Source organism: Trichogramma pretiosum, unplaced genomic scaffold (genome assembly GCF_000599845.2).
Source record: "Trichogramma pretiosum strain Unisexual culture from Peru unplaced genomic scaffold, Tpre_2.0 scaffold45, whole genome shotgun sequence".
NCBI classification, from domain to species: Eukaryota; Metazoa; Arthropoda; class Insecta; order Hymenoptera; family Trichogrammatidae; genus Trichogramma; species Trichogramma pretiosum.
The window spans coordinates 1274554-1297548 of record NW_019641665.1 but is presented as its reverse complement, the minus strand read 5'-3'; the positions used below and the strand labels follow the sequence as shown (position 1 = coordinate 1297548).

Below are 22995 nucleotides of genomic sequence, written 5' to 3'. Positions count from 1 at the left end.
GCGGTTTTCCGATCTGTGCACATATACGCGTGCGCGCAACCACCGAGGCGCTCGAGGATTGATTGGAAATCCCCGAGACTTTTATTCTTTTTTCCTGGGTCGCGCGAAGACCAACGTGTGGCGTTGATCGATCGCAAATGCACTTATTATAAGTAGCACTCGTTGTAAGTAGAGACGGCACGAGACAGAAAAACGCGAGGCAATATTTACACGCGGAAAAATTACAATATTTTTCGTTCTCGCTTAATGATTGCGATTTTAATTAGCTACGTACTGCGGCGTTTAAATTAATAACGTCGAGGTAGCAAAAACAGTTTTTGTAATTTTTACGCCCGACGAGTGTCGAGTTTGGAGGGTAAAAAAGATTCACTCGAGGAGGATTTTAAAAATGAAGCTTCGCCGCGCGCTGAATCGTCCGTTAAAACTGCAGCCCGGCTAAGCGTTTTCGCGATAAAAATCCACTCTTAAATATATAAATTCTTACACAGTGCGCTCGAGACATATATCTGGCTCGTTCATAGCGATGATGATATCCTCCTCCCACGTATGTGCTTGTATCCACACCCATATACAGAGCTACGCACACATACGTGCCACGATAAAGTCTTTCTTCGTACTTCCTGCGGGTCAAGTAAAAGAGCCCTTTGCGATTTTAATCGTAACTCTATGCACGTACATACACGCGTACGTAATAATATACAAAGGGGGTAGTTGTGGGCTCTCGGTAATAATTATACATCGTGCACGAGCTCTTCGCTTCTTCTTCTTTTTTTTTTTTTCATGAATGCGCGAGCAAGTTTGTGCTGGCTCTCGATGCCGAGGAGAGAAGAAAAAAGTGGAGCAGCGATGGGGGAGTATATATGTGCTGCTACGGGGGAAACGCGACTGCGTCTATAATACGCAGACACGCACGGATAAAGGGCCCGCTTTTACTCATCAATTATATATTATGAGAAAGAGATGATGCCTTTGGGATTGGTCAAGCTTTCCTTGGCGCTCGAGAGACTCTTGGCTTTTTTTCAAAAGGATGGGGTCGTTTCATCGCGAGAGAGAGAGAGAGAGAGAGAGAGAGAGAGAGAGAGAGATAGCCTGTACGAGAATGTGGGTTACTTTGTAAGCCGAGGGGAGAGAGAAAACCCATTTCTCGCGAGCCTGCACATACGCACTGGGGTGATCTGTTACGTGGCAGGCCAACCTCATGAGGGTTATCGTTTGTACTTTAATTTACTCCAATTTTAATATTGCAATTAAGTGACGCTACTCGTGGGGAGGCCTGCAATTGTTGCGTGCAGCCTGTCTGTGGGCTACGAACGCGGCCAAATTGTGCCGAACAATCACCATTCATCGATACAATACAAGCCACTGTGTGCACATTAGTGTAAAATATCTGAGCACGCTCAGTGTCTGTGTGTATGTGTACATTGAACAAAGCATCCCTCCGTTTTGCATGTGAAATTTCATCCTTTCGCCTACGTGTATATCATAACCTGGCCATGCACCTGTACACACATGCACGAACGGAGCAGAGTTGGCAGAGGGAAGCAACGTATCGCTAACTCGTGCACGACACGAAGAACCCCTCGCAGCTCGGCAAAAAAAAAAAGAAAGAAAGAAAGAGAAAAAGAGAAAAAGAGTCGTCGGTGTATAGCGAAACGTGCGGACGAGCTTCCCCTACCGCGTTCGTGCACGTAGCTACACCGGCGTCATTACGCTGCTCAGAGATCCGAAAAAATAGACGTAGCATACAAGGGCGAAGCAACAGAGGTAATACTCGGTACGTAAGGCGCGGGCGGGCGGGGGTGTCTTCTGAAGCGCGAAGTCTCGCTTCCCGTGTGCCGACTTATTTTCGTGATTTCTCACAGATTTGCGAGGCCGCGCGAGCATCCACGCACACGCATGACATCCAATACCCATACGTATACAACACGAAAATTCATAATGAAATCATCGCGCGACTGCGATACATAGAAAGAAAGTGTCCACGGTGGCGCAGACGTCGCGCTCCGCTGCGGAACTCTCGCATTCGAATGTATGCCTATGCGCGCACGCATACCCCCCTCGATGGGAAAAATCGGGCTCTCGGAGCAGGTGAATCGAGGCCTTTCGAATTCAAATTTTTTATTCGCAATCACGGCGAGGGTGTGCCGCGTCGAGTATGCTAATTTCCCAGGTGATCGAGATTTCGATTTCTCACCCCCAGGATTTAATTTATGCAAATATCATTGCGTGCACACATAAGCTAGTCGCGTTCCCATGATATCGAGAATTTAGAGATTTTCACACGAGCCCCCGACAATCGAACCTTTCCCCCGCTTCCCGTATAGGAAGCCCGCGAAAGAAAAATCGCGCACCCACACGCAAGATATAGCTGCAGCGGCACTTAATATCTAGGAGCTCGCGCGGGCGCGTTGCGACGTACTTATCGTTTGCGAAAAACACAATAATCGCCGTTGCGATGCGGGTACAAGGCATTAGTCACGTTTATAACATCAAGAGCCGTATTATAGATTGACTCCCTCGTGTGCAGCAGCAACAGTGGCAGCTCAGCGATCGCGGGCATATTACAGCAGTGAATCACGCGTAGCGTGTATGCAGCCTTCCTGCGACGTTTGTTCCTTTTTCTCTCTGTCTCTTTCTTGTATGCTCGCATATGCACGTATAGGCTTAGATGTGCGCAGTATATGTGTACGTGGATGATGTGGGTCATGATGTTTAGCCGACGACGACGACGACAACGAAGCGTCCTCTACGCCGAGCCCCGCGCAGCGTATATATATAAGAGCCACAGAGAAGCTCGTTGATTGAAGCTAATCGAGCCTGCCTCGTACATAAGGGGAGAAAGAAAGAGGAGAGGGAGTTTGCACTCGCATGTACGCAGCTTATTTCTCGAGCACGCACACGGGCGCGCGAGGAGCACGGCATTCTGTCGGCCATCCGAGTCGACAAATTTGAATGAGGATTTATATCGGCAGGATCGCTCATGAGCGACGACTTTTTTCGACCCACGAGCTCTCTCGTGCCGACTGATTTTTATTATCGACGTCGATTGATCTTAATCGAGACAAGAATTTTGTTTTCACCTCTCTTTCTCTCTCTTCTCCCTGCCCCCTGCTCGCGAGGCCAGAAACAATGACAGCGCGACGGCCTCATCGAGCTTTCGTATCCGCGCCTACATAATGTACAGTATATATCTGACTCACGCGTCGCGATAAATTTAATCACTATTTTTCTTTATGAATACGCGACGATCCGCGCTGAGCCGTGCGCTGGATATATAACGAATGTTGGAAAAATGGTAGAAATGCGAGAGCTGACAGGAGCTTCGTCAGCGATAATAAGGACACGTGGAACTACTTGGATCAGCGAAAAAAAATTGATGCCGTATAAGCCGCACTTCTGCAGTTTCCAGGGTAGTAGCTGGTGTCCTGTTGAATGAAAAAAAGAGCTAAAGAAAAGAAGGAAGGAACGAGGAGACAGAATTCACATTTTGTGGTGATGTCTGCTGATGTCATCGCATTGTATTTCGAGCTATATCTGCAACTCTTTTCTCCCTCCCTCCATATACCTTTGAACTATCAAAAATAATTCAAGTGCGATTAAAACAATCATCTTTTCATTGTTACCGGCTCCGCGTATTGTGCTCCAAAAAAAAAAAAGAAAAAAAAAGAAATTACTCCGGCTAAATCGTAGCGCTCCTCGTTCGCTATTACGAGTTCCAAAAATAGCACGGAAGCGGCGCGTTATCGCGCTCTCCTCGCGCGAGCAAAAGGTTCCTTACAGCAGCTACCACGTATCCTTTTACAAAATATTGCAATTAAAAGCGGCAACTCAAAAAAAAAGGTAAAAGCCTTGAGCGCTCGTGTTTACACGTCCTCCACCTACGCGCGCGCCTGCACATATACAGAGTGGAGCGCCGAGCGAGCCCCGTACAGCTGGGCGTGCCTAATCGCCGGAATATGGTAATTTTAGCGGCCGACGAAAGCGCATTCGACCAATCTTGAGAGATGTTATGATTATTGACTGTTTTTTCCCTCCCTCGAATGAATGATATCGATCGCAATTCATGCGTGGACGACTTCTTTTTGCGAAATTTCACGATGCTTTTGATTTTGTGTGTTACAGGTGAGGAGTGCTGCTGCCTCTAACGACGACGACGACGACCACTGAGTCGAGTTAAAAGGCCGAAAAAGTGCTTTGCTCTATTAATTGTAAGTGCGTCAACAAAGTTTTAATACCTTAAATCAATATACGCTTGCTCGGCAATCGATGTAATAGACTCATTAGAAGCCTCGAGCGAGCGAGAATTAAATAATCTTATCGTCGAGTGTCATCGCGGAATCAAAAACGATAAAAAAATATTCGATGGAAAGCAGCCCTCGAGACGTGCGATCATCCTCGATATCTGTCACGACTCACACACATGCGCGGGAGAGAGAGAGAGTCAAAGGAAAAATAATGTATATCTTACGAAATGTTATAGACGCTCTCCTTGAGGCGCGACAAATACACACGTACACACATTTACGCGTCGTATCCCCCTTTGCTTTTGATAAGGCTCGACTTGGCGCGCGCACTCGAGTCGATAATAAGCTTGTATGTTCTCTTTCTCTCCCCCACTTGGACTCTCAAGAGCCAGGGATAATATTTTGTATACGTATAGTCGCGTTAATAAACTGCTGAAATTTTTCGATGCTCGACTCGATTTATCTTTTATAAAAGTTTGTGTGTCCCCCTTTTTTTTTTCGTTTTTATATAAATATATTGTCTTATCACCGTCGCTGCTGCTGCTGCTACTTCTTTCTTGTATACATCGTCGACTTATCTTGGCTAATAATCAAAAGCAGCCACGAAAAAAGCCGCCCGTACATGCCGCAATTTCGTAACAATTTCGGAACGATTTCTGCACTTCTCTCGCCTGTGTCTGCACACTAATGCCGTATCAAGACGATTATATTGGTCGGTTTTCGGGAAACCTCTCGGTCATTTTTTTTTCTCCTTTGTGAGCACGATCGTAAACACTTGACGCATCGTGCAAGACTTTTGTTGCGATATAAATTATCGATGACTTTTACGAAGTGCGAGGAGGACTCCTTTTCGTCGCGTGTACAATCGTTTCTGCCTCTTTTTTTGCTGCTATTTTTTTCCTACCGTCTCTTGGTCGCGTCTTCTTTTTCAGCCTGCAATAACACGTATTTACATAAGCAGACACTTTGTATAATAGTCAGAAAGCTCCTCGTTCTCTCTAGCTGGCTCGGAAAAATAGGCATTAGGTGCGCATTATACGCGATCGCTCTCCAGAGCATAATGTACATATATAGAACACACATTTGTCTGGCCGTGTCTGTGTGCGTGTGGTGTATGCATTGACATACGAGCTCCAAGTGCAGAGGACGACGAGGATTGTGCAACGTGATAATATGCCCCGGAGAGCTCGAGTTATACTTTTATATTATAGTATATACCCACGCGCGTATATGTCGAGTGCGCGGCTGCTGCTGCTGGAATCGTCATCGTGATTCGTAATGCCGCTATCGAGCGAATATAACAATTACGCGTACCTCGAGGGCTCGAATCGGTTCGGAACTGCAGTCGGTTTTATTTTTGCAAAGACTCGTCGTCGTCGTCGTCGGATATGATATTATTTCGACGCGATCCTGAACGAGCGCGTGTATTATTCTACAATACGAAAATGTGCAAACACTGCCACTGCGTGCCTATGTCGTAATTAATATAACTTTGTTTCGACTTTATCGCCTAACGCCAAGCTGATAATGCCTCACGTTTCTTCGCGCAGCTGTTTTCGTACATGTATACGTACGTCGAGTACAAACGTACATTGTAAAACTACCGCGAGGTAAAAAAATAAACTCTGTCTCTTGTACATTCGCGCTTGGACTATTGGGATCGCGGCGGCTCCGTGCGGCGGGGTTGCCTTGGCGTTCCGCAATCGGCGAGGAGAGTCGAATAAACGTCTCAGGCTTCTCTCTCGCTTTATCGGAGCTGGAAAAATCGTATATATGCTAGGCGCGCTCTCAGCTCCGAGTTATTATACTCTACGATAAGGCGCGTAATCAAGGCCACGAACGATCGAACGAAAACTTGGTCTCGCAGGAGTGTATAATAATATCTTTCAAAGATACGCTTCAATAATCTCTCATCGTTCTAATACAAGGCGATACTTATTCACGCGTCGGGCTAATACATTTTACGTATTTGAGACATTATCGTCTACCCGCGTGCTCCTTAAAAAATACACTTGACACGTAAAGAGCCGAGGCGCGATAAGCGCGATCGTGGCACGTAATACGTATATCCTACTATGCTATATCGTATACGCGAGTTGTTACGAAAAATGTGAAAAGAATCGAGGCTTCGTCGGAGGCGAGCTGCACACGCGCGCAGAGGTCAGAGGTTGATCCGACGTGATATGTATTTTTGTTTCGTCGCGAGCGACGCACGAGCTCTTTAAAAAAAAAACTTCCTTTCCTTTTGCGCTTACTGCACGTATAATGTATTAGTACTTTGTACGTATAATGCGACGAGCTTCCACTTGTACTACACGAGTGATTATTGAGCAATCATCGGCATTGCGGGCAGGTTGTCTCTCTCTCTCTCTCTCTCACTGACTTTTTTCATGTTTATTTAAACATTTGTCGAGGTCAAAGTAATGAAATTCGTGTGTACCTGCGAAACACGAGCTTTGCATTTTTTTCTTCGCTCCAACTATTAACGTTCGTGCACGAAAGCCAATAAATGATTTAAAATATATGTGCGTGTGTGTGTGTGTGCGCGTAAAAAATGATAAACTTCAGTCGACGTACATATACAAGTTAGTGTCGCACGAGCTCAGCAACGGCGGTAATCGTCATTGAGGGGGCTGTCTCGTATTTTTTGTCCTCGGCTCTCCTACTCTTCCTCGTTTCTTTATCTATCTATGTTTCGTATATACGCAGAGATGCACACGACGTCCTCTTTGTTGCCTCGTGAAAGGGGGTGTCTGGCTTTAATTTTGCCAGAGGGCGACGCGAGGAGAGGAGCACGACTCGTTCGTAAGAAGGCCTCCGTGTGCGTTTCTCTGCATTACATGTATGTGTAACTGCGAGCAGCGCAGCGACGAAGGGGAAATGTGTCCAAGTGCGTCGCGGGAGAGAGATGCGTTACATGTGTGTATGTAGGAACTTGCGCCAGACAGATTCGTATTTACTAATACTGTTTTGCAAACGAAGTCGAGCAGAAGAGAGAAAAAGAGAGAGAGAGATAAGAACGATTAGGTTTATCGGGCCCCGAAACAATTTCTCGATGCGATTCCTGATTTGAAGAACCAAGTCGAGTCGCGGGACAGAAAATTATGATTCGCAAAGAATTTGGAGAAAAAAATAACGGCGATTCTCTCGGCAGAGTGCAAAACGAGGGTAAATTATATACACACACGCTCGAGACGCGAGAGTTGCCGAAATATTCCAGTTATATAATCGTTTTAAAGGATACTCGCACGTACACGTAAAGTCAGCTCGACGCGTTTCGGAGCTCAAATAAGTGGACAAGTGGCATTAAAGCCAGAAGAGAGAACGAGGGAGAGAAAGAGAGAGAGAGAGAGAGATAGCGCACTCGTGTAGGCAGATCTCGCGCGCGCCAGAGAGAGATGAAGAAATTTTTAAGAGCCAAGCGAGCGAGCCAGAGATAAAGAAGAGCAGAGGGCGAGAAACGCGACGAGCGCAGAGTCGAGGAGGGTATATAATGTACTCACACATGTGCGCTTCGCACAGCGACAGCCAGAGAGAGAGAAAGAGAGAGAAAGAAACAGACAGAAAGAGAAAAAGGCTCGAGTGCGTCGCTACTTCTTAAACGCGCTCGCAGCAGCAGCACCACAAGAGCTCATGAAAATTAAGTTCCACTATAGGCTTTTCCCTGTGGAAACGAGGCGCGTTCGACGCTCTACAGCTCGAGTTGTATAATGCTCGCGCCTTGCCTATAAGTAATACCAGACACTCGACTCGTCGGATGTTAAAACGTCGGGGGGAAGAAAAAAAATATTTATCAGCGCGAGCGACTCATCTTATTATCCGCGCTCGACGTTGCCGAGGCTCCTATATAGCTCACACAAACAATGGGCCGCCTTATATGTGTGAGTGCGTGTAATTTATTTCTACGAATCGTCGCGCGCCAATCGAAATCGGCCTCCCATCAATTCGCTATTTATATCGCGATAATAACGTGGCGTACATTATAAACTTACCGAAAAATGAGCGCAATCGTTATGTGTAACAATTTACCGATCTCATTAAAAAGAGAGAGAGAGAGAGAGAGTCAAGCAGTGGTGGATCGAGAAGAAGGCCCCGATCATTTTGCGAGAGAGCTCTGCAGCGCAAACAAAACTGGTGTGGTGTGTTTCATTTTTCGCTTCTTTATATCCCCCCGCGCGAGCTCAAGATTCTTCGAGCGCGTCCATATACACACGCGAAAAATAACCGTTAACCGCTCGAGGGGAACGAAAGACGAAAAAAACCATGAGCGTATACACAAGATAAACCCTTACAGCCGCGCACGAGAGAGAACGAGATTCTCCTTTTCTGTGGCTGTTGCTGCTTCTTCTTCTTCTTCTCCTTCTTTGCCTTGTCTCGTTCGTGCGCTTTACTCGATCGCTCGTGTGCGGCTATATACAAATTCGCCGGTGAAATAAAAAAAAAACCAGAAAAAAATGGGGAAAAAAAGCAGCGGCAATGTTGCCCGTAATCCCCTGCCGTGCGATAAGTGGGCGAGTCCTCTCTCGGGGTCAATTTGTCCCCACGACGGGTGGCTTTCTTTCTCGCCGATTTTCTCTTTTAAAATATCTAGGACGCGGACGATGCTGCTTCGATTTAACGTCCCTCGCCTCCCTCTCCTCTTCGCATATGCTTCAGAGCTTAATTATGCGCACACATGAGTGCGTATCGCGTACACAAATTCTGGCCTCTGCCTCTGACACGCGTACGTAAGCGAAGAACCTTTTGCTCGTTTTATATAATTGAATTAAAGTTATTTTACTGCGAGTTGAAAATCCAGCCAAAATACGCGATTCCATGGATGCGTCCAAGGTCCCTATAGCCTGTATTATATCTGACGTAAAGCCGCGTGGAGTTGCATGAATAATACGGCCGGACGACTCGTCCAATTTTTATATAGCTGCCTGCTTGCGACGTAGAGCAGCGAGCCGCGTGCCCGTCGCCGATATTGGAAATCAATTTTTCCGAGGCGTCCGCCTCCTTTACCTCCTCCTCCGCAGGTTATAGCTGGTATATATGCGGACTTTTCGTCAACCACGCGCATCGCTCAATACTCGGCTGCTCGAAAAAAATCGCTTGCTATTAGGCAGATACACATCGGCTTTGGTTTCATTCAATATGCGCTCGCACGTATACTTACAACCGCAGAGAGAGAAAGAGAGAGAGAGAGAACGAGGAGGCATCGCAACGAAAACAAGGAGAAAAAAAAAGAGTAAAGATACTTAATAAGCGGCATTAATACGTCCTTGGCTTCGATGCACTCGCGTATTATGTCCATGCGGGTCGTGCCTTTGCAAAAGATCCTCGTGGTAATCGAAACCTGCCGCCACATCGCCACTGCTTCTGCTGAAATCCTCCGTTATGAGGTACTCACACGTGAGTGTATGTGTGTGTGTGGTGGACGTGCGCTTATATAGCCGGTACCGTCGAGACTCTGTATATAAACAACATATCTGAGAGAATAACGGAAAATGCCATACGAGTCGAAAGTTTGTCAAAGTGCACATGCGCCGATCGAGTATGGGTATTCGCGAAACGACACTTGCTCGACTAATCGACTGTACGCGGCGTTAGAAGCGTCGAAATGTATCATAGCTTTGGATAATTAGCACACGCACACGAATTACAAACATCGTTACACGAGCTTGAACAACTTTGAAATATCGTCCCCGGCGCAGTTTCTCTCTCTCTCTCAGTCTTACATGTTTATACAAGCGGGGGGAAAAAGTTATTCAATTATATGGGGCCTACCGCTGTGTGCTTGCTCGCTTGCACAAAAAGGCCAGCATTTCTCGCGACGCGCACGCCAATTAGCAAAGATTTCGGCACGCCTGCGAGGCAAAAACTAAGCAGAAAAAAAAACAACAAAAAAATAAACTCGCAATATCTTGACGCGAAAATAGATGTATTTAAAAAATCGAATCGTCGCGCGTCATTTTAGGGATATCGCCGAGAAACAGAGAGACCGAGATAAAAGCGAAAAAAAAAGAAACGGCAAAACTGCACTCGGCCATCTCTCGAGCGACGTTTCGTTCCAAGCCACATCCTGGCACTCCCCCAGCGACTGTTGCTCTTTGCCATTGCAATAATACATATACGCAGAGAGAGAGAGAGAGAGAAACGCACAAACACACGTATAGACGTAATATATAGTAGCTACGTGCTGATTGGAGGGGGCAAAACGGCGACAACGACGACAACGACGACAACGACTACGAGGCACGACGACGCACACACGTACGCACATTAGTGCAGTTTCTATATACACATCTATTATTACACACACACACACACACACACACACACGAGGTTGCGTATGCGCGAGGCGGGTATATTGCCTTGCAGTGCCTCTCGTCCATACTCGCATTTGCCAACTATACACTGCCAGCTATATACGCGCCCGAGTCGCTCAACATTTATAAACGAATATAAAAAAGGCATCGATGTGTAGAAGCAGTAGGTAGAAAAAAAAGGAAGGAAAAAATAACTCGTGTAGCGTCGTGTTTCGCGCGTGTATGACTTTACGACGAAAGCAAAGAGAGAGAGAGAGAAAAAAAAAGCAGGAGAGCCAGAGAAGAAACAACACACGATCTTCATTCAGTGTCAATTATATCATCCTTGCAATCGCATCTGCAGCGGCAACAGCAGCAGCAGCAGCAGCCGCGCGCGAGGCAACATAACACCATTTCTCTCACAGAGCTTTTTATAACCTCTGGCAAAAGTTGCAATGCAAGCCGTATGCGATCTTCATCTCTTTCTCTCTCTCTTTCTCTTTTCCGCGATAATACACATGCACACATGCACTCACATAGACACACATAAAGAGACAGACTGCATGCGTATAGTATATGCAGTGCATACGGGTGGGGAGCAAAGATCATTCTTCGCGCCTCGCTTTCATCACATGCACGCTCGAACACATGAAAAGAGAGAGAGAAAAGTGTTCAGGATACAAAGCGCCTCGCGCAAAAGCTTCATTTGCAGTTAAATAGAAAGAAAGCTACTACGCAGCCAGCTTCGCGAGCTCTTTAATTTTCCAGCTCGTGTTGAGCTATACGCGCCACTGTTGTTGTTGTTGTTGTTGTTGTTGTCTGCTCGGCTCGTGCACACACTGACAGCGCGGCTATATTATTGCGTGCATTTTTTCCGCTCCCGCTTAAGTGATGCTGCGCCACTGCAGCAGCTACTGCCTGCCTGCCTGCACTTTGGATACAAAACTTGTACACATTGCCTTTGGACGCGGCCGAGCTTTGTTATTTTTTTTCCTCCTTTTTTTTCGTTTTTTATTATACGCCGGAGAGGGGAGGGGGTCGCGCGCAAAAGAAAAAGCGTAAAATGTAGGAAAATGAAAGGTAGTGCATTCGTCTGTCGAAGCAGTTTTACGCGACTGTGACGATGAGACGTCGGGATAATATGAGAGAAGCCCCCGCATGCGCTCGCACACACACGCACTCAGACTCGTGCTCGCGTATACAAATATAGCAGCATAGCGCAGAAGGACCATTATGTTACGAGAGCACGAGTCACGCTTACTGCAAAAAATCGTCGCCGGGATCATTTTTTCATTTACATCCCAGCTTTTTGTCACACAGCTTTTATTTTATTTATATACTATGCGTAAGTTAGTTTTGCAATAGATTTGTGCACTTGACGCTTATCACACAGCGACGAATAGAAAACTTGAAAAAAGAAAGCAAAATCGTAAAAGAGTCGATTCGTCAAAAAAAAAAACAGAGGGAGAGAGAGAAGAAAAAAACAGGTCACATATTTTATACGACTGGGTGTATGCATATACCCACAAAGATAACAAAAATGAAGGGAAAAAGAGCGAGTAAAAAACGCCAACTTTTTAAAGTTTGTACGAGCCATTAACGCATCGTCTTCTGCGTTCTTTCGGGCAATAATTGGAATTTCCAATGGCTCTACAGGATGCTAAACGACTATGCTACTATCTATATAAGCTTTTGTACGTGTGTGTGTCTGCGTGATGTATGTATATGTATGCAGATGAAGCTCGAACGCGTGATGCTTTTGACGCTTCAGCCATACACGCACGCATGTACATGGACGCACACACACACACACACACACACACACACACACACACAGAGCAAGTAAACTCAACGTGAGGTAAAACGCGAAGAAACTTTGCGATGTGCTGCATGTTTGCAAGTGTAAGTGCTATATACATAATGCAATTATGCGAGTCTCACGTTCTACTTTTTGGAAAACGAACGAGAGAAAACTCCTTTTTGCTACTGCGTTAGAGGCGCTGGAAAAAAACGACATTTGCCGTTTTTCTTATTTGCGAGTGGTCGTGTAGTTCGATTTGCCGAGAAGAGGAAAAAAAGTCGACGAAAAACTTTGTGCGGATGGCAAAAACCGAGAGCCGCTTCCGTGCGTACAAAACGGATGGCTTAAGAAGCAGCAGCCTCGGCGAGAGCTGCGAATATTTTCGGCCGTGACTCTGCGCCGCTGCCTGCTCGCCCTTAAAATAATTTTCATCCTGTAGAACTATTTCCATCTGCTCGCGCCTTCTCCTTCGGAGCTCGTTGGCCTCTCCCGAGCGTCGTGCCTTTTTTCTTCTTCTATTTTTATAATCCGTATAATTTCTACGAGTCTTACGAGCCACCACTACCCGCGAGCGGCTCTGGCGAGGAGGTATTTTTCTTTTAATAACCCTGCGTACGTCTTGGCGTCTCTCTGTTTATGCGAGGCTGTGCGTGTGTACTGTGTATATGTGTAGAGAAAGTCGATGTCTTGTGGTTTTGTGCGGTGGCGATATGGAGAAAGAAAAAGTATCGAGAACGCGCGACATTTTTTCGTAAGCCGTAAAGTATTCATAAGCTGAAACGACTGATTGTCGAGGCTCGTAGAAAAGGAATAGCAGCACGCGGGTCACGAAACGGTCACTACAACGACAACTTGTGACTTTTTTATGGCCCCCAGCCTGCACTTTATTGTTGATTTGATTTTAGAGTGTAAATTAAAGCTTCCACGCGTTTTGTTTCAATGGAAATATTGAATTTTTTCTAAATAAAACAATTTCACTATCGAATGTACAATGTTTACTTTTATTTACAACTTTAATTAGTTCTGAATGACAGAAAAGTATTACAGCATGTTTTGACGACTTCTAATAGTAGTTTGAGTACGAAAAACAATTAAAATGTCCAAAGCACGACACTTGATTTTGCAAATTCAACTTGGAACACCACCTAAGAAAATACCGAGTCCAGCTGACCATTCTTTTTTTAACTTAGCTCACGGCAGGTATAGCGAGAGACAAACTATGAATTTACAAGCAGTTTTTTAGTTTGTACACAATTGCACAATGGCGAGGCTCTCGCAATCCCTCGCTCAATGTAAGCAAACGGACAAAACTAGCGTCATTAGATTTATTAAAAAAAGAAAAGGAAAAAAAAAGTAAAAGAAAAAAAGGCAAATTTTCGACACGTATTATAAACGGCAAGAAGACATAATAATAACTTATCAATCAATCAAAAACAATGAGGTATCCCTGCCGCGAGCAAGATATAATAGACAAAGGGAAGATAATAATTGAAAAGCCAATACATTACGAGCGCAGCTTGCGCATAGGCGTGCTCTATACGACGACGACGGCGGCAGTTATATTTTACAAGCCACGCGTGCAGTTTTCCTTTTATTTTTTTTCTTCTTTTCCTCGCTGCTAAGCTCGTCGTTGTCGCCACTGCCACCGCCGCCTGCGATGCATGGACACGAGCGAACGAGTAGCGAACGAGCGACGACAACGACTGCTGCTGCTGCTGCTACGTACGATCTGACCTCAATCGAAATTCGGTCGATCGATTCGTCGCTTGCAGTATTATATACAGTAATATATGTGTATAACGCGCGGCAGGTATACATCCATCATTGTGTATGTTTCCTAGGTACATGTATAAGCCATCTCTCCCTCTACTCGCTATTCGCTGCCGTGCCGAGCTTTTCCCGACTCAGGATCAAAGCTTTTATGTCTCCATCAACCCCTCGAATAATCGCCTCCTTTTTACCCTTTTTTCGCCGATAAAATCGATATCGTCGTCAGCGGTACTGCCAAAGAGCTGCTCCGCGCGCGTGTCGAGAATTTAACAATTTCACCTCTCCAAGTGTATAATCATCGGCTGTGCAACACAGCTTAAATAAGCTCGGAAATATCCTTTATATACGCTTTATGTCGCGCATTTTATATACAAAATATTTTGTAATATCGAATTAGTTCTAACCCGCATGACGCCCGCATTGTTTGTCGCTGCACGCGCGTGTGTGATGCAAAAAAAGTATCATATCACACAGATGCATCACCTATAATACAGTAGGAACGAAAAGTTGAAAAAAAAGTAGCGAGAAAGTTTTAGTGCGTGCAATAAAGGCGAGGAAAAACTTGGCGCAAGTGAAATTTTCAATTTTGTTAGAAATAATTGACTCTCTTCTGACGGTGAGTAAACTACGCGAGCCTCGGGGAAAAAGAAGCAGAAAAACAAACCCTGCTCGGATAATATCTAGCATCATCGCGCCAAGATTGCGTCACCGATGCTTATGCGCATGAATGAGCCCCACCCAATGTTTCAAATTTTTCGCTACTCGAATACACCGCCGCGCAGCATCCTCGCGTGTGTTATCCTCTTTCCGACTCTCTCTTCCTCTGCGCGATGTATTTAATGTGCGTAAAAGGCGATGACCCTAAGAAGCGGACGTTTTCTTTGCATATATATACACTCGGGCTCGAGCGACGATGGATGTATGTCAAGCAACTTTTTCTTCCGAAAGATATTTCGTCGTTTTAGTAGAATGTGGTGTATAAATATAGATACGCGTATATATACGCGACTAAGGTAGGTGCATGTGAATTTTTTTCGCTCCCTCCCCCAGCGGTCGCGTTTGGTTGAATATGGGTCGACGTTGTTCAGGATATTTTTGACTTATTGCCCGAGCAGCGAATCGGTGCCCGGTCCGCGGATAAAAAATACCCAAGTTACTCAATGAAAAAAAGAAAAGAGAAAAAAAGCGTCTTTTGGCGTGCGTATCAAGTTCTCGAAAGAGGAGATTCGACAACAAGTCACGTCGACGTATAAGCTCTGTCAGTCATAATCGTGATTATTTTTCAGCGCTCCGCGAAAAACGCGGAAATGGCGCAACTGATTTATAAACTTTCCTTCGCGGCTCCAAGAGACAGACTAGAAAAGCATAATCGTGCCGGCCCCAGCCATGTATAAAAGCAATAAACTTTTTGAATCACCCTTTAATTTAAGCTGGGTAATTTTTTGTCGCCACGAGTCGAGAGCCTGCTACAGGATACCTATAAAAATGACTTAACGAAGTTTGTCGTCGAATACGTAATGAGGCCGAGCACGTCAAAGTTTGCATTTTAAAATGTAACGGTACCGCAGCACCAGCCACAGTGTGTATAACCCTAAAACACATTACTTTTATGTGTAGTCGAGTCAAAGTCCGAATAAATAAACTTGATTTAATTAATAAAATATTTTAAAATATTTTATTAGCGCCGTCTGCGATAGAGTTAATTTGTGCGTAATTATGAGACACAAACTACGAGGCGTTAAGATGCTTCGAAGCTCGTTAGCCAGTAGATGATTATCGACTACGACAGAAAAAGTATCTCGTGTGCAGTCGTTGTAATAGAAAAATTACGAATGTAAACAATAATTGCACTTTCCTCCACAGATTTTTTAGGTGTCAACATTTGTGCGTTGTTTAAATTTTTTGACCATAGGCGTCAATACCACAGACATAATAAAAACATTGATAATGTATTCCTAAATTGTATCTCACTCTTTATCTATAAATATCCATATCGAACGTGTGAATATCCAAGTATAAATATGCCTATTTATTTACGTGTTAATATGTAATGACGTACCACCCGAGGACTATATTTAAATGCCGTAGTTGACTTTAGTTTCCAAGAAACTTTTTTGTAACAATGCTTGTGAAATATGTAGCATCTCTGCGATCGGATTTAGATATACAATCATTTATTGACTTGTACTTTTCGAAATATTTTGGAATATTTTTTAATTGAGGGGATCAGTCCAAGGCCAATAACTAATAACTAATGATGCACTGCATATTTACTATATGCAGATCGATAAAATGGAGGCAATAACTGTTTATGAATCTTCGTAATCATGCTTATCATGAACCTTTATTTTTGAGCCCCTTAGTCGAAAAATTTATTATTAATTTTGATTGTTACGGCTCAGAATCGTAATATATTTATTTATTTGGACTACTTTATAGCATTCACTGCGGGAATGAAAAATAAGACAAAATAAGTAAAGCCGGCAGTCGGTTTCGTGGTTTTACAAGGTCAGATAGTCAGGTTAACTATATACTTTTTGACGTCGTTGAGTATGTATTCGTTATGAAAAAATACGAAAACACTAAGGGCAAAAGCGATATTTTTAAAAAGGAATATGACTAATTGATCCATCTCTATTGCACAGTAAAAAAAGTATAATTTGAGGTTTAGGATAATCGAAAATTGATTAGGCGAGCTGATGTAATTATATGTCATTTGAGCTCGTCTCGAATTATGTATCGAACGCGCCAGATGACCACGTGCTTTTCACTCGAGATGTGCCGTGTTTATATTTTTATCAATAGTGGCTAATACGCTTGGAGTATAATTGTTATGAATGAAAGATCTTCTAGTTTGTACTTTTTTAATGAATTAAGACTGGGAAATTTGAGTAATTTAGGGTACTTTTGTAAAATTCCACGCGATGAAAATGAGGAAAGTGAAAATGTATTCTTTGGCTTGGTTAGACGTACTACACGAGGTGGCAGTTTTCTCTTACGTACGACTTTCGATACATGTATGCATACGTATAAGCTTGGAGTTAAAGCATCCCCGTTGGAAAGGCATTGCTGTTGGAATATAGCAAGAGGAAGAATACGCGGAGGCGAAGAGCACCAGCGTAACGCAAGCAGCGCAACGACGACTATAGCCGTATAGGAGCTGAGAGAGAGAGAGAGAGAGAGAGAGAGAGAGAGAGAGAGAGATAGAGCGCATTGGCGGGGGAGCGGGGGAGCGGGGGTGACGGGGATACGCGTCGAGCGAGACTCGAGTCTCTCTCGCGGCGCAGCGCACCACGCAGGCATTGCTATTGCCAGGCAGAGCCTCGTACAAGTCTATATCTATATACACACGTACACGTATACTGTACGTACAGCAGCAGCAGCAGCAGCAGCAGCCTGGTATATAGGTGGTGTAGGAGAGGGGAGAACTCGACGGCCAGAGAGCGAGGGAAGAGAGGCTCTATACGCGAGGGCTGACTCGACGCGCCCCGACTGTCTCGCCAGTGAGTCGGGCTTGTGCTTTTCATCAAACAGGACGTACCTCCTTTTTTAAGCTCTTGCCAGCATTCGTCGTACACATTACATATATATATAGTTTAGCGCATAGAACATCAGCAGCAGTAGCAGCAGTGTGTGCCCAGCGAGTGGATCCTGCCTCTCCCACGCATGCACTCTCCCACAAGAGTCTTGCGTTTTTTTAAGTGTGTTTTTTCATTTGCATCGGTTTTTTTCATTTCGTTGTTTACTTTGCTTACTTAATTACGCTCGACGCCGAGTTAGCAACGCTTGGTGAAATCAAGGTTATTTAAACAAAAGGTGTGTACACGTTTTAAACTACATTATTAAGTTGTGCTTTGCATTACAAAACTACGACGAGCCGACGACTTTAATTGTCGTTCGGCTCGCGCAGAACGGGAATAATCCCCCGTAATTCAAGTGCGTGTCAAGTGTGTCCAGGCTCTCTCTCTCTCTCTATCTCTCCAGTGCGACGTAAGAAAATCAGGTGTCACCAGTCAAGTTCTTTTCTCGCAATATTTGCCTCGCCGAGCAGCGAGGAAAAGTGTCATCATCAGTTTGTAAAAAGTGCATTTATAGCATTGTGCGTGGTGGGCTGCTGCGTTGCTCGCGCGAGAGAAACAGTTTTGGTCTTGTGAGCCGAGTAGTTTTGAACGCGCACGTTCACGGCACCCGTGGCGCCCTCTCAGTGCCGAGCCCGAAGCTCCCGACTAGCAGCCAGAATGTGTGCGTGCGCCATGTGTATACGTACTAAAAACACATACACGCACGTAGGTTATATAGGAGCGCGAGCTACGAAATTCTACTTCGCGAGTGCTCATTGTTAAAGAAAAAAAAACGTGGGGGGTCGGTCGCGACTCGCGAGGTTGCAGGTTGGAGGACGCCAGCTCGTCGTTGTGTCGCGCGCTGCGTTTCTCGTTCTAGCTGTTCTTTAGTTTTTTTCTTCTGCTCTTGGTTTTCAGTGCAACCGAGGCCGCTTTCTCTCACGGTTCACGCACGTGTTTCCAAAAGTCATTATTTACGTTACGTGATGCTACGCCCTCGACACGAGTCGAATGTACTCGAATGCAGGCTCGGATGACTCAGCGTTAAATGACTCCGCGTACAGAGCCATAGAGACACCCCCTGCTCGTGCATGGAAAGTGGAAAAACCTCCCTCTCCCCCTCTCGGTCTCTCTCGCGCGCGCATCTGCTCGCTACATCCGATATATCTGGCATTCCTCGGCGTTTCCAAATTTTTATCTCTCGACGACCCGTTCTCGGAATTTTCGGTGTTTACGTGTACGCACCCCGTACTGCTTCTACATCGTTCATTGATCGTCGATGGTGTAAACAAAAGCTTCGGGGTTGATGAAGCCATACAGTTAAGTAGTATATATCTTTGCGTATTTGTAAATATAGACATGGCATCACAGTTCGTTCGTTCGTTCGGTCGGTCGGTCGTTCGCGCGTGTCTATCCTTTGAGTCGGGAATATTCATCGTTCTCTTTTCTAAAAATAATCTCTCGTCGTAACCTTATTTTGAAAAAGCGTTTATGCGTATTACCTTCTGCGGCCCCTACCCCGGCCGCGACGCGTTCGGTTCGTGCGCCGCCACGACGAGCACGTATATATAGATAGGATCTCGTCCCACTAGGATTTATAAATATAACGCGTAAAACTCGTACGCTCGCTCAAATGTACTATACATTGCTCGAGCTGTGGTATATCTTGCTATTGCCTCATCCGGGAAATCGAGGACTTATCTAGTTCTGCTGGCTCGTCTCTCTCTCTCTCTCATCGCTACCGATTACAAACCAGACATTCACGCCCCTACACATACATTATGTATTGGTGGCGTCGTCGTAAGCCAACGACTGTGTAATGCTCATGTAAATTCCTGCACGGGGCGGTTGCTGGAAAAGGCTTATCGCTCGTTTTTTTTTGTCGTGCGTGCCTTTCGATATTCCGACCTCCCGCGGCGTCTCGTCCTCTCTGCGTTGCTCCTACTACGAATCGTATAAAGTGTGTATACGTGCATCGATCGTGAATAGCACGACGTGTGTGCCATATAGTATATCTATCGTACGTACGCGCCACCGCCTGCGTTACGTAAATCGAGTCGTGCTAATTGCGATCGAGATAAGAAAAAAAAATTATTACGTATGTCACCGAGCGCGCGCGCGTGTATGACGAACGCCAAGAAAAGAAGAGAGAAAAAATAGCAAGGAAAACCTTGCGTCCATCGTAATGTTCTCACGCTTTGCATTATTTATTGACAGTGTAATGAATAGCTGAATCATCGCTCGATGCTGCCGATCGCGCGGCGGGCATTGGACACAGCCCTTTACTCGCTACAGATCGTTGTTGCGAACCACACAAGCTCGACATATATATATATATATATATATACTGCACTGTGTGTGTGAGTGCCTAAAGCTCGCACGCTGTCGCGCCTGCGGAATTTTACACACGCACGCACACAACGCCTTGCCTGACTCGATCTAATTTTAATTCACAGATTTCTCCCCGCGTGTACCTTATAATTTTAGAAGCCTCGCGCGAGCCCGCGATTTCTTTATACGATGTGTGTGCGTATAGGCCGTATACCATAACATAACGGGGCGCTGCTTTCCAAATATTTTTTTTAAACCCATTTCGACGAGGATCGTCGCACGGCCTCGTTATCGTTTGCCATTTGTCCATTATGGTCGATTGATAGAGATCATCGAGAGGTAGCCGGCTTAGGCCTCGGGATCGCCCACGCGTCATCGCGCAAATGACACTTGCGGCACGTTTTCTCTAATGTTTACGTTGGATCTGTCGCGTCTAAACTCGGGAGTCATTTCACTCTCGTCATCGAGAACGCGTGTGCGTGTATATATCGTACGAGTAGTAATAGTAGCAGTAGTAAAATTGAATTTTACACACGCGCGAACGAGAGGAGAGACGCATTAATAATATTATTATGCCTTCGGCTTGTGCGTATGCCTCCTACCTTATTGGCTGCACAGTTACACAAAGTCAGTGGGAGGCAAACATAACGGAGACTTAGATATCGCTTCTCTCTCTCTCTCTCTCCATCTCTCCCCCCTCTCCGAGCTCTAGCCGCGCACCTACTATTACCGCTGTAGCTAATATGCTGCATGAGCAAAGAGGTCGACGAGAGCGAGCGAGCGAGCAGAGGAAGAATGTGTAATCGCCTTGGCTCCCAAGACACTTGGCGGTGGCTTTTCGGTACCACCTGTGCGATTCACACCGCTGCTACTGCTACTACAGCTACTATTGATGCCGAGAGCCGATGTCGCTGTGGTAGTAGTGCCGGTGCGCCGCACGATCCCCAACTATATAATAAAATCGGCGATATTATACTGTGCCGAGCATGTGTCGCGCGTTATGAATTTTCATGAGCTTTTAATCTTTAAGTCATTGCCGACGAGCGAAGCATTGTGCGCTGGCTCTCCTACGTACGTACGGCGCATAACAATTAAACTGCTCGAGCCAATCAAAATGCTTTGTAACTAGCAGCAGCGGTAGCTCTCTCGTAATGTATAGAACGAAAGCGACCGTGAACTCGTGTTCCGTTTCTCGCTTTCAAAGTTGAATTTCCATCGATCAACGCGCGTATATTGTTTGTATCCAATGTGTGTGGCTCCCGCCTGCACAGCCTCGGCTCGTTTTTCCTACCCTCTGCATCGCCTCGAGCGACGACGATCCGCTCCGAAATAATCGATCGGATGCATATTAATCCGCAGCCTTGGCACGTTTTTTCATTCTCTTTCTTTTTCATCCGCGCCACGTTCGCCTCGCATCCGCTCGCAACGTCGTGCGCGTTAAATAACATTTGCCTTTCGAAAAGCCTCGAAAGATGTTGCTGTTTGCGCGTTGCATGCAGCGCATCTTCCCTCCTGTATGTGCTCCAGACGCCCTTCTTTTTATTCTTCTCTCTTATGGCGTGCGCGTGCACGATCCAAGTAAATAATAACAGAAAAACTTGCCGAGCTCGTCGTCTCAAGTTTGCACGCTTCTCCGGCGCAAAAATACACAACTAGCTCTATTCATTGCGAAATCGAGGTCCTCGACCGTTCTCTTTTTACTTCGCGCGCCTCTTTCATATTGTGTATAGTTCCTATATAAACATAGGTATATATATTGTCGCGTGCAAAAGAAACGCGAGGAAAGAGAGTCGGTGGAGGGAGAAGGGGTGAAGAGCCGATAATGAGAGCGTAAGGCGCACGCTCGCCGAGCACTTGCCTTTATTTATTATACACAAACATGAAATCCAACAGTTTATTGTCTCTTTTTCTCCAGCGCAGCCACGCACACGCTCGGTCAAGGTACAATTCGAATTTATTCTCAATTTCTCTCATCGACGTACAGAGTATAAGAAAGAAATATTTAAAACATGATATATAAGGCGCACGCTGCACGTGTCGCATGCCAAAAGGAAGCCGCAGGAAAAAGTGCAACTATTACATTATTATTTTAGGAGCTTACGAATAGCGCGCCGTACAAAGCACGTTGGAGCTTCGGCTTTCGCTGTCGCTACTCGTGTGCAGCCTGTGCAAAATATTGATCCGCTGCGGTGGTGCTGTGCTGGTACTTGTGCTCGTACGCAGCCGAGGCGCGTGTACATAGATAGGAAGATATAGCAGGGAAAAATGCCACTGTGCTGCGGGTGGTGATACGTGTTCGTATAGGTAGCACGAGCGAGCGAGTATCGATTGGGCCCGGTTGGAGCCGAGCCGAGGGGTTGCAGGACACCTAATGCTTTCAAACCCTCTCTGTGTACTCGCATTTATCGCTTTGTACGCGTAAACTGCGTGCGCGATACAGCCTATCTTTCAGATTAGACCAAATGTATGTACGAATTCGAGCTCGTTCTACGCTTATTATTATTTTTTTCCTTGTTCAACGTAGCGGTAGTAACGTTGCAGGGCAACCATATCGATCGCCGCGGATAATTCCGTATTATACGTAAAAACAGAGCCAGCCGCGCGCGCGCGCACCGACCAACCAACTCAACTACACGTATGCACGTGAAAAATTTCCCTCGAGAGCTTTGTTGAATTTTTTATCTAGGACGAGGCGCGCATAATACATGCAGCAATCTTTCTGGTATCCTTGTGCAGCGTGCAAAACTACCTGTATTGCGCGACAAATTTATTTCTCAAATATTTATGCGAGCTAGACAAAAATTCGTCGAAAACAACGGGTCAGGTCGTCCAGCGCCTTGTAAATGCATCTCTCGACGTTTGTTCGCGATGCGCCTCCGTCTAAACTGCTAAAATACCCAGAGAGAAGAGAGTTTAGCGCGTCGCCGTGTACGCAGTACGCACAGGCTCGTAGAAAAAGAGAGAAAAAAGGAAGCTGCGAGTCTTGTCCGCGCGCGCGA

General features: G+C 45.5%; 1 protein-coding gene across 7 annotated transcripts in view; it reads left to right on the top strand.

Annotated features, from left to right (window-relative positions):
- LOC106648441 (protein tramtrack, alpha isoform) overlaps positions 1-22995 on the top strand; it is a 58543-nt gene that overhangs the window by 6994 nt on the left and 28554 nt on the right. The window contains exon 2 of one of the 7 annotated variants that reach the window (XM_014365363.2): positions 4123-4208. The gene's annotated coding sequence lies outside the window, so the exon portion shown is untranslated. Of the gene's footprint in view, positions 1-4122; positions 4209-17538; positions 17922-22995 lie in introns of those variants that run through there. The other 6 variants (XM_014365354.2, XM_014365370.2, XM_014365383.2 and 3 more) reach the window with 6 other exon arrangements.